A 12,090-nucleotide genomic window follows, 5' to 3' on the forward strand; every position below is an offset into this window, starting at 1 on the left:
AACCTGATTGATTGATTGATTGATTGATTGATTGATTGATTGATTGATTGATTGATTGATTGATTGATTGATTGATTGATTGATTGATTGATTGATTGATTGATTGATTGATTGATTGATCTATTTACACTGTTTACTCTGACCTAAGCAAGGCGTTTGATGTCTGTGATGCCATGTTGCTCCCAAAACTCTACGAAAGCGATGTTTCCTTATCTTTAATGCCTTTGTTGCAAGACTGTCTGTCAGACCGACAATGCTATATGTCACCTCGAACAGACAGTCCTCAAGCATGTACGTACCTTCCAGTGGTCTGCTACAGGGCTATGTCCTTGGGTCGCTTCTTTTCTGTCTATTTGTAAATGACGTATCCAAAGTCATAGAGAAATTGTCTTTCTTGCTTGATGCGTACGACATAAAGATATTTTTAAAATGCACTACTTCTAAACTGCATTCTACTTCAACAAGACCTATTGGCCTTTGCCGATTAGTGTGTGCCAAACGAACTCATGTTAAACGGCCGAAAGACGCAAGTGGTGTAATATATACACGCAAGAAACATGAGTTCCGTTTCCGTTCACAATCGTCAGTATATGAAACTGTCCCAAAATAATCTGGTTTTTTCTCTGTATGACGCCTTACTCGAATGTGATAACATTTCGAACAAGGTCAATGCTTCACCAGCACAATCCTGAATGAATACTGCACCCTAGATGCAAGCTTCCACTTGAAAACCGCATTTGATGACCACAGTTACACTTGTATACTATTGCGATAATTCCAGAAGAAGGAGAAGAAAAGCTCCATACCTCGCAAGTCGGGCACGTCGCTTCCAAATTAGGGTCAATCATGCACTCTATAGTGTGCACCTTACTCAATGCACCTCCGAATTCAAAGCTACATACATAATCTGCAAGGAATAAAGGGAAAATCAGACATCCACCCGTTCGTAGCAATTGCTACGAACGGGTGGATGTCTGATTTTCCCTTTATTCGTTACTTCTCTCCACCTTGCGGGTTTCCGCAGAACTACAATGTCATAATCTGCAAGGTATTCAAACTTTCGCAATTATCGGATTCTGAATACTTTTGTGTACACGTATACTACATTTATTCCTGCCTATTATGCCTGATTTAAGGGGCACGAATAATTGAAATGCTCTATCAAAAGAATATCTAGCCATATCTGGCCAACACCTAAGATATGTGCCTTAAACGTCCATCGAAAAGAATTCGAGAAGAACTCTGGAATGAAATATCCAGAGAAATTTCTGAATGTTTATATGCGTGCAGGGAAGAGTATGTGAGAGAGTTTGTGATGAACGTGTCTATAAAACCTCTCAGCGACGAAAGCCTAGAAGCTACGTGAAGGTTCACAGGGCTACTGTGGCCGGCCGCTGGGTAACGTCCTCCACGGCAGCGTCACGGCCTTGCTCCCTGTCAAATGCATGACGGAACGAGTCAACGTGATTACTCCTTTTGTTGCTCTCTTTCGAGAGTTATAAAGCTGCAGATAGTTGATACGCACGGCCGGCGATGTATACCCTATCGAGATGGCGAGGAAGGGAGGAGGGTTAAGTGAAAAACGCTTCCCGCGAGAGGAATGCTAAGCAAAACCCCCGGGAAGATGAGGACCACCAAGGACGTTGCCACGATTGTTGCAGTTTACAAAGAACACCAAAACAACGACTGGCAGCGGGAATGCTTTCTGACGCGCTAGGGAGGAGAATTAGAGAAGGGCTCGTAGGGCAAATAATAAAAGTTTTGAAGTTGGCGGATTCTAAAACCAAATATTTTAGCCCTGCATGATTCACGAGCGTGTCCAGCATGCGGAATTCAGTTGTTTAGCGGCTAATGTTGTGTGGCGACTTGCCGTTGTTGCTTAGCGACTCTAGCGTTGCGCTGCTAAGCACGATATTGCCGGATCGAATCCTCGCCGCTGCGGCCGCATTCCGATGGGGGCAAAATACAAAAACGCCGGTGTACCGTCCAATATGGGCACGTTATAATTAACCACAGGTGATCGAAACTAATCCGGAATGCTAACTGAACTAAACTACAGCGTGCCTCATATATAATCAGATGGTGGTTTCGGCACGTAAAACCCCACAATTTAGTTAAACTTTTAACACCTGCTTTCGAAGACTAATTGCCGAATAAGTTTATTGAAACCTATATTTATATTCGCGAGACAACGAATGACGCTGCATTTACAGCATTATCTCTTTATGAAAGCAAAACTGACAAGGAAAACCAGAGGTAGTTCCGGTTGGCTACCGTGCGCGGCGGGAAGGGTTAAGGGGGTTAAAAAGAGAAAAAGAGTGGAATGGGGGGATAGAGAGAAAGAGAGACGAGCACGAACAAGGCGCGCACACTATAGAGTGGTAAGGGGCGGCAATCTTAAAGTCTCTCGCGAAGCCCCGTAGACCACAGGAGCCTTAAGAACGCGAGTAAGGCTTTCAACGCGGATGGTCTTTCGGAGCACTGACCTAGAGCTTTGAATTCTGATAGTGGACGATTGTCCAACTGGTCCAGTACTCTGCTGCTCATCAGAGTTTTCAAGAAAGGAAGCGCAAGCAAGGCAGATGAAGATTATCGTTGTGGGACAAGCCCTAAAGGGTGCAAACTTTTTTAAGAGTGAAGGAACCTGCTTACAGAGCCATGTCATTGATGACAATGCCAACATCTCAAAAGGTTGAGCGTGGAAAGTGAACGTTATAGGCGTTCTTTTTCTGCGACAGTTACCCTTTCAGAGAGCTTTAACTGCAATGTATTTGTTCACGTAGCTCTAACAACAGTTGTTTAAAAAAATTCTCTTCGCTCAGCTACATAATGTCGAGAACGGGCTCAAAGCTACTCATTTGCTTTAGTCACCTAAAATCAATTATTGGAAACTTAGTTAACGTAGCTCCGTTAATGGCGCACAAGACTGCTCAGCTTACTCTGTACCTAGAGGTTACCAATCTGAACGTTCGAATGATAAAATAATATTACTAATATTTGCATTTGTTTATTACTCAGAATTTGGTGCAGTTAAAAAAAAACAGCCGGCATATTGATGGTGCAGTGCGCTTCTGATGTAGCAAGTGCGAAAGCTTGAAGAGGTTTTACAGACGCAAACCAAGTTCATGAACTTAAACGCATGCGGCCAACCGTGCACTTCTGCCTTTATAGTGGAGTGTCCTACATTATACAAGAAACACCTCAGCACTGCGGTACGTCACACAAGGTGTGAGAGAACATTGTATCGCTCCCGATTAGATTTCTGAACGTTCCTGGCATCAGGCTCGGTTTCCTGGCGTCATCAGAAATGAAAACAGCTCCCTGCTAAATAATTTCTCGGTGAAAGCGTAGGATATTTTTTTCAGCAATTCGTAACAGGTGGGGCAGTGCGGAAATGTACGCCGAAATAGAAAATACCAAAATTTTAGGATAAGTGCGTTGCGGCAAAAAAATTGACTGTCTAAGGTTCAAACAGAAAAAAAAAGAAAGAATACAGGGATAATGTGACAATACTGACACACGTACAGTCGCGTTAAGTGAGCTCCGACACGGTGCCCGTGGTGGAAGGGGCCGCCACACTGCACAGCTACATTGACACATGAAATACTGGTTTAGTAGTTACCAGTAATTAGAACGGTGTTTAGTTCTCCCAAAGAAAGTGAATTCTCTTGCCACATTGATTGAGGTCCCTGTACTTAGTGAAACCGATGCCACTGCCATTCACCGCTTTCCATGCAAAGCCGGCCGCATTCCTGGTATAATTGTGAGGTATCTCAGGCAATCTGTTCGAGACCAGTGGCTGGACAGCAGCTCAAAGCTGAGGGAAAAGAAATCCAAGGTGTTCTTTCAGGAAAACATGACCAGTTACAACCGGCAACTGCTTCGAGAGGCTAAAGACTCGGCGAAAGTGAACGGGTACAAATTCGCGTGGCACAGGAATTGAAAGATCTTGCTGCGAAAGGCCGAAGGCGACTCTGTGATCGTAGTGCGTCACAGATCAGACTTTCCTTCCTGAGCCTGCTCTCTTGTGAGCGTACTGAATTTGATCTTTCCCGCTTCAAGATGGCTACTGACAGTCCCTTGTTTCCGCATGAGGTAGATAATCTTGTCTCAAATCAACATGCTGGTTCATTGAAGTGTCTTCACCTTAATGTTCGTTCGCTCTATAACAAAGAAGCAGATATCGATGACTTTATCAATGGTTTTAATTTTTTGTTTGATGCTGTAATGCTCAGTGAAACTTGGTGCAGAGATGGTCGTGACGTGCCTAAGTTTAGACATTATCAATCGTTTTGTGTGAACCGAATAAACCGCCGTGGCGGCGGTGTTTTGCTGTTGTTGAAAGAACATGTAAGTTGTGAATTGCTTCCTGACTTTTGTGTTTGTTGCGAAAATTTTGAAATGGTAACAGTTCGTGCGAATGAGTACATATTTTCTGTTTGCTACAGGCCTCCAAATGGAAATGTTCTTCAGTTCCTTTCTTTTTATGAACAGCTGCTGTCTTTTACTGCAGAAAATAGCCATTACTTGATGTCAGCTGGTGATTTTAATATCGACATGCTGACCACTTCTGTACCACAAAAGACTATGTTAAATATTTTAGCTTGAAATGGTTATGAAATTTTAATCCGTACGCCAACAAGGATTACATCCGAAAGTGAAACATTGTTGGACTTGCTCATTACAAATGCTGACACTGAAAATGCTACTGCCGGGGTGATGTCACACGATCTTAGTGAACACCTTCCAGTATTTCTTTTTATAAGAAAACACAACTATAGAAAGAACAGGAAGCATGAGTATATCCTATGTCAAAGTATTACTCAAACACGTCTGGACAGCTTCAGAGACGAACTTCTACGGTGCGACCTTAAACAAATTTTAGAAATAGATAACGTTGAAATCGCGTATGGCAAGCTTATTGATGAAGTCTCTCGAATATATAAGAACCATTTTCCAGAAAAAAAGCTCAGGCTCGGTAAAAAATTACGGAAGCCGTGGATAACCCCCGAATTGCTCAAACGAATTAATTATAAAAATGCGCTCTATCACAAGTTCGTCAAGACTAATGATCCAAGTATATTAAAGGAATACAAGTCGTATAGAAACAAGCTAACTAAGGAACTAAAATTGCATAGGAAGTCCTATTTTCATGCAGAATTCGAGGGTTGTTTGAACAAACCTGATACCTTATGGAAAAAGTTAAATGATGTCTTAAATCGTCGAAAATCAGCTCCGCGAATACAAACTCTAATACTTGGTGGAAACGAATTATCGGGAAGTGCTCTTGCAAATGTTTTTAATGATTACCTTGTAAACTTTTCTGGTGGTAGTGCGCCGTCTGATATTAGTGAATTTATGCCAAACAGAAATTCATCTTCACTCTTTCTTCACCCCTTTACTGAGCACCAGGTGACATCAGTTTTCCTTTCACTAAAAAATTGCTCAAGTTGCGATGCAGAAGGCATGCAGGTTCGCCCTATGAAGTATGTGCTTGATATCATTTCCCCGTACATTACCTATATTTTTAATTTCTCTTTGACAAGCGCTATCTTTCCTAAACGCATGCAAATAGCCAGAGTGTCGGTATTGTTCAAGAAAGGTGATGTTAATGATACTAAAAATTAAAGACCAATTTCTATATTACCTGCTTTTTCGAAGGGTCTAGAAAAACTAATACTAATGCAGGTTTCGAAGTTTTTTGACAAGCACAGCCTAATTTCTCCAGCCTAGTTCGGATTTAGAAAACGACGGTCTACAGAATTAGCACTACTCCATCAAAAAGAATTTATTTTATCGCGATTTAAAATTAAGAACATTGTCCTTGGTATTTATATTGATTTCACTAAAGCATTTGATTTCATCCTTCACTCGGTTCTACTTGATAAGCTTGAAACCTACGTTATTCGAGGGCACTGCGGAAGCCTTATAAAATCTTATCTTGATAATCGCTATCAATATGTTGAAATAACCAATAGCCGCTCAAACTTGAAACATATCACCAGAGGTGTTCCTCAGGGTAGTATTCTTGGCCCCTTCCTGCTTATCGTATATATAAATGACTTAGTAAATATCTATAAAAATGCGAAGTACGTAATGTACGCAGACGATACCAGTATACTTTTTTCATCACCTGACTCTAGTAGCCTTGAGAATAAAGCTAACACTGCTCTGAAAATTCTTCATGTATGGTCAAAACAAAACTGTCTACAAGTCAATATAAACAAAACAAAAGCAATAATCTTTAGGCCCAAATCTAAGCAAATAATCAGTTCCATCAACCTTGTTTATGACGATGTAAACATAGAAATTGTAGATAGTTTTAAAATACTTGGCGTTATTTTCACGCAAAATATGCTTTGGGACATGCACACAGAATCGATATTGGGTAAATTATCTCGTGTAGTTGGCACGATGGTGCGGCTGAGACCTATTTTACCTTACAGAATCAAGGTTCTTGTTTATAACACCCTATGTTTTTCTACACTTTATTACTGTCTGCTCGTGTGGGGTACCACATCACCTACGAATCTAGAAAATATACATATACTTCAGAAAACATTTTTGCGAGTACTATTTAACCTGCCTTACAATGCCCATACGTCAGAATTATTTCCGAAAGCAAATATAATACTCGTGTTTAACCTTTATAATTACAAGTTAAGTAAAGCTTTCAAACGGGAGGTAAAAGAGAACTTAAATTTTCTTCGTGAGTTATCTAATCACACCAGGAACACACATTCTTACATCACAAGGTGTACGGAACAGTGGAAGGTAGTCACTCCGCGTGCCAATTATTCTACACAAAAGATATCATACACACTACCAACACTTTTAAATTTGTTCCTGAAATCCAGTCTTGATATTTATATAACTGGTGTACGAGCTTTACGTGAACATTTTGTCACTCAATCTTTCTTAAATAATTGAAGAGCGTTTTTCAGGTAATTTGTGTTTTTGCGTTTATTTTTTGTGCATATTTCACATGTATAGTCAATTGCTATGCATATATATATATATCCTGTTCAATCGCTGTTTGCCTTGTAAAGGAGGCTGCGGGCTCTAGTCAAGTCGCTTGCCTCTAAAGCGACTTTTACCCGCAGTCTCCTCCATCACTGATGGCAATAAAGAAGTTATTATTATTATTTTCGGAATGAAGGCACCGCAGCTTAGTGGTGGCAGACCCTTCGACCGCGTGCACCATGTTTAAGATAATATTTAAGGTGACTGTATTATGGTTTTATCTTATTGCGGTGACCCTTCTTCGGCGTCTAACTGCGGTTACAAATATATAGGTTGGCTCAAGACGCATCTGCATGTACCGTACTTGCACGACTCTAATGCGCACATTTTTTTTTAAATAAAAGGTGCGTTCAAATTGGCATACGCGTTACAATCGCAACTAATCTACTCAAACTAAAAAATTAAACCGATTCTTACGCAAAAAAAAAAGCTCCATGGAAGGTAGCTAGTCACACTTCCATCGAACGGGTTGTCTTAACAAAGCGACGCTCGAAGACATCGCAAGGTGAGTCAGTGGTGCGTGAAATACCGGTCAATAAACCCACACATGCTACCTGAAGGCATCAATGTTCCCGAATTCGAGACCCTCGTTATGTCATAACGAGGGTCTCGTTTACAGACCAGTTGCCTTCACCCAAAAAGATCATGTTCTCGTGACGCCTGCGGCAGAAAGGATGTTCTACATCGGCCGCCAAGGTCTGTGAGTGATGGCGCTGGCTAACACTCACAGGGGTCTACTAGGAAACATAAATACCCAAGAAAGTGGATGGGGAAACGGCGCCGCGGTAGCTCAATTGGTAGAGCATCGCACGCGAAATGCAAAGGTTGTGGGATCGTTCCCCACCTGCGGCAAGTCATTTTTACATCCACTTTCATTTCCATTAATTTATCGTTTTTTTACTTCATTTATTACACACGAGTAATTTCCCCTATGTTGTTCTTGGTGTCATTGCTTGTTGGCTTCTTGCGTTTTGCTTTAAGACACTGAGTTAAAAATCATGTTGAAAGCGACCCAAACTACTTTTTTTAATGCCTTAGCTTGAGCACCTGCGGTTCTTCAACGCGCACCTAAATGTAAGTACACGAGGGTGTTTGCATTTCGCCCCCACCGAAATGCGGTCGCCGCGACCGCGATCGAACCCGTGACCTCGAGTTCAGCAGCGCAACGCTACAGCCACTGGGCTACCGTGTCGGGTATTGCGCGTGAATGAAGCACATCGCTGACATATAGTGGTATAAACATATTATATATTTTGACACATACATATATTCACATATACGCAAATTGTGCTAAACACTTGTAGCACTTGCTACGAACGGGTGGATGTCTGATTCTCCGTTTATTCACAGTATATCCCGGCAGCGATAATTTCGGGGTGTCAGAACCGATTAACCCTCCCCATCGCTACGGCTCTACCGACACAAAACACTATTGGCCCACTTCCGGCATCCACGTAGTTATCCGAAACAACTGCGTGGATATGTTGTGTAAGGCTACTACACACTCTTAAGCCCAAAATTACACCCTTTTGCCACACAACGATAATCGTCAACTGTCTTGTCCGCATTTCCTTTCTTTAAGGCGGCGAGCCCGGTACTTCCCAGTAACGAACGGCATGCGCGTTATCAGCATGACATAGCATTCCCGACAGGAAAGTAGCGAGCGTGGCGTTTTCAAGAAAGGACACGCAAGCAAGTGTAGGAACAGCTGGGCTAGTTGGTTGTCATTGGCATTATAAAACATCATTCCAGCGCACAATTGAACACGGACGAAAAGAGGAGGATGCCACGAACGCCGGATTTTAACTAAATTTTATACGCGGAAAACAGCGCTTTATGTACACAGGGGGAGGGGGGGGGGGCGCTGCTAGTGCACCGGACCACCCAAAAATATCTCCTTGGTCCAGGCGATAATCATCAGAGGCGTGGAAACCAAAAGAAAAATTGAAAAGCATAAAATAATTTATAAAATAAAATAAAAGTAAAAATTGAAAAAGGTGAGAAAAAAAAACCTTTTTTTCAAATCACTCAAGTACAATATGGCTCATCTCTCGCCCTACCTAGCTGATTCGACGCAAACGTTTGCCCTGAGATAATCAAGTTCTTGTTTCCCGAGCGCAACAGAGGGAGGACTGACGCAGTAATCGTTTTCGTTAGAGATACAAAAGGCTTCAAAAATTTCCCGATTTTTCTGAGTGCTAAATTTGCGCAACACACGCGTTCGTTCGAAAAACGCCTTGCAGATGCTGGCTTGCACGAGCAACGGCGAATGTGGTCGGCTAAATGACCAGCGCCGCATAGTGAAGTGGCATTCCTGCGATGCTCTAGCAGGCGTTCATTCTGACAGCGCCCGGTTTGGCCAATATAGCATTTCCCACAGGCGAGGGGAATACTATACACAACACCAACGTCACATTCAACAAGGGCTTTGGTGTGTTTTATTTTGCAGGCTGGCTTCTTGGATTCGTTCACTAGGCGAGACGTTCGTCCCAGCTTTTCCGGTGCTGAAAGCACAACACGCACCCCGCACCTGTCGCCAACCTTCGTGAGGCGGTGAGAAACCTGGTGCCGATAGGGTACTACGACAGGACGCTGTAGCGGGCGCGCGTCTTTTTTCAGCCTGCGCCTCCCACCAACTTTTACCTCGCGATTCCGGCTCCACCGAGGCCACGGTTTCTCCGTGGGACCGTCTCCAGACGCCTTAGCTGGGCGCCGACGCTATCGCGAACTTGATGTTCGCAGCACTTCTCTAGAGCAGAGCGGATGCAGTTTTTTGCTATAGCTCTTTTTACGAGCTTAATGTGGGCCAATTTATAATTAAGAATTTGTTTTTTTCGACCGTGGCTTGTACTGCCAGCACACGCGCGCTCCGTGAAAAGTACGGCACACATCGAGGTACTGGACGCGACCATCCTGCGGCAGTTCGTGCGTGAACTTCATTCCAAAGGCGTTGCTAGCAAAAATATCAAGAACGTTGATCGTATACTATCCTGCTAGTGCATATATATATATATATATATATATATATATATATATATATATATATATATATATATATATATTTTTCTTTTCACTTTTTCTGTTGGTTTCGACGCCTCTGAAGATTCTCGCCTGGTCCAAGAAAATATTTTGGGGTTGTCCGGTGCACTAGCAGCGCCCTCCTCTGTCCCCCTGTGTACATAAAGGCCTGTTTTCCGTGTATACAATTTAGTTGAAGTCCGGCGTTCGTGGTGTCCTTCTCTTCTCGTCCGTGTTCAATTGTGCGCTGGAACGATGTTTCATAATGGCAAACGCAAGCAAGGCAGATGACGATTATTGTTGTGTGGCAGATATACACCCCAAATGGTGTACTTTTTGCCTAAGTGTGTTGTGTGACAGATATACAGCCTAGAGGGTTACGTTTGCCTAAAATTGCACTCTAAAAACGGTTGCGCCCTTTGGGGTGTATATTTGCCACACAACAATAATACATATATTTGCCACACAACTTGCCCGCATTTCCTCTCTTTAACGCTGCGAACCCGGTACTTCCAAGTCACGAACGGCATGCACGTTATCAGCATGACAGAGCATTCTCGAGAGGAAAGTATCGAACACAGCGTTCTCAAGAAAGGAAACGCAAGCAAGGAAGATGACGATTATCGTTGTGGGGCAGATATACACCCCAATAGGTGCAACTGTTTTTAAAGTGTTTGATGGCGTTGCCGGCATGGACGCACCGGACACACGGGCAAGTCGAGAGCTGAATGAATCGGCAACAGTTACTGCTGATAAAGACAATGAAAAAGTGCGACTAGCCCGCACTATGCTACGCCATCGCTGCCAGCACAACGGTAGCTTGGCAGCGCGATACAAATGCTTCTAATTCCTGTCTTCACTTCTGTGCATTGTCTCGACGCGCCATGCTTTAAGGTAGACAATCTAATTTCTAGTAGTAGGACGTCTCCCCCGTGTAGATTTCTAGCAAGAAACATTTGGTAGAAGCATGTATGTAACCACCGCAATCAAAAGCACTCGCGCGCTCTCGCACGAGCACAGAGGGAAACGAAGACACGTTCGTAGTTACGTGGACAGCTACGAGGTGGCTCTACCATCGTGCGAACGACGCCACTTGCGCGGTGCTGCACGCGAGTTTGGCAGGTCATGATGGTGGGCAGCAATTGAGATGCGAAGTTGGTGAGTAGGCCCTATGGCATAACCAAAAACAGCTGGCCTGTAAACAATGCTACGGTAAAACGTTCATTCATGTCCCAGCACATGCAGGGCGTTGTCAGCGCCGCTCCACAGCTTTCTAATTGACACTTCTGTCATTTCGCGACAAAGTGAAGAAATTGTTCATTCATAAAACAATTCCTGATGAGCGTGCACTAATAAGAGGCATTTCTTTGGGCAACAGATATAATGCTCCAAAATAGACGTGAGTCTATTCAAGCAGAAGACTGAACTCTATGATAAAGCATTGTTGTGCTTTATTGCGGTCTATCGGAGTCGTGTTTTTTTCTCTCCTCCTACCTTCTTTCTAGCCCCCTTTCCTCAACTCCCGTGCAGGGTAGCAAACCGGACAATTGTTTCTAGTTAACCTCCCTACTTTTTCTCTCTCGGCCCAAGATAGCGCTATATTAGAGCATACCATAACTAAAGCTCACTAACACGGTGTAGTCAATGTAAATTATGCTAAATGTGTAATTCTTGGGTCAACTAATTTATCTAGTGTTGAATCGGCACACAGCTAGTCTCATTTTATAAATAAATAAATGTATATATATATATATATATATATATATATATATATATATATATATATATATATATATATATATGTATATTTATATGTGTGTGTGTGTGTGTGTAGTTACGATGTAGTGACCGTGAAGAACACAGTAGCAAAACTAAATAACGAAATGAACTCCTTATCTGGCAAACCTCTGCCCACAAAAGCAAGTGACATTCAAAGCACAACGATAGCGGTAAGCACAGTCGGCGATGGTCGAAATCTGATCAGCGGGTCAAGCGCGTCGGCTTTCATACATGACTCGTCGAAATTGCCTGCGTGCTTTCCGGAAAGTA

Source organism: Dermacentor andersoni, chromosome 1 (assembly GCF_023375885.2).
Source record: "Dermacentor andersoni chromosome 1, qqDerAnde1_hic_scaffold, whole genome shotgun sequence".
In the NCBI taxonomy this organism is placed as follows: Eukaryota; Metazoa; Arthropoda; class Arachnida; order Ixodida; family Ixodidae; genus Dermacentor; species Dermacentor andersoni.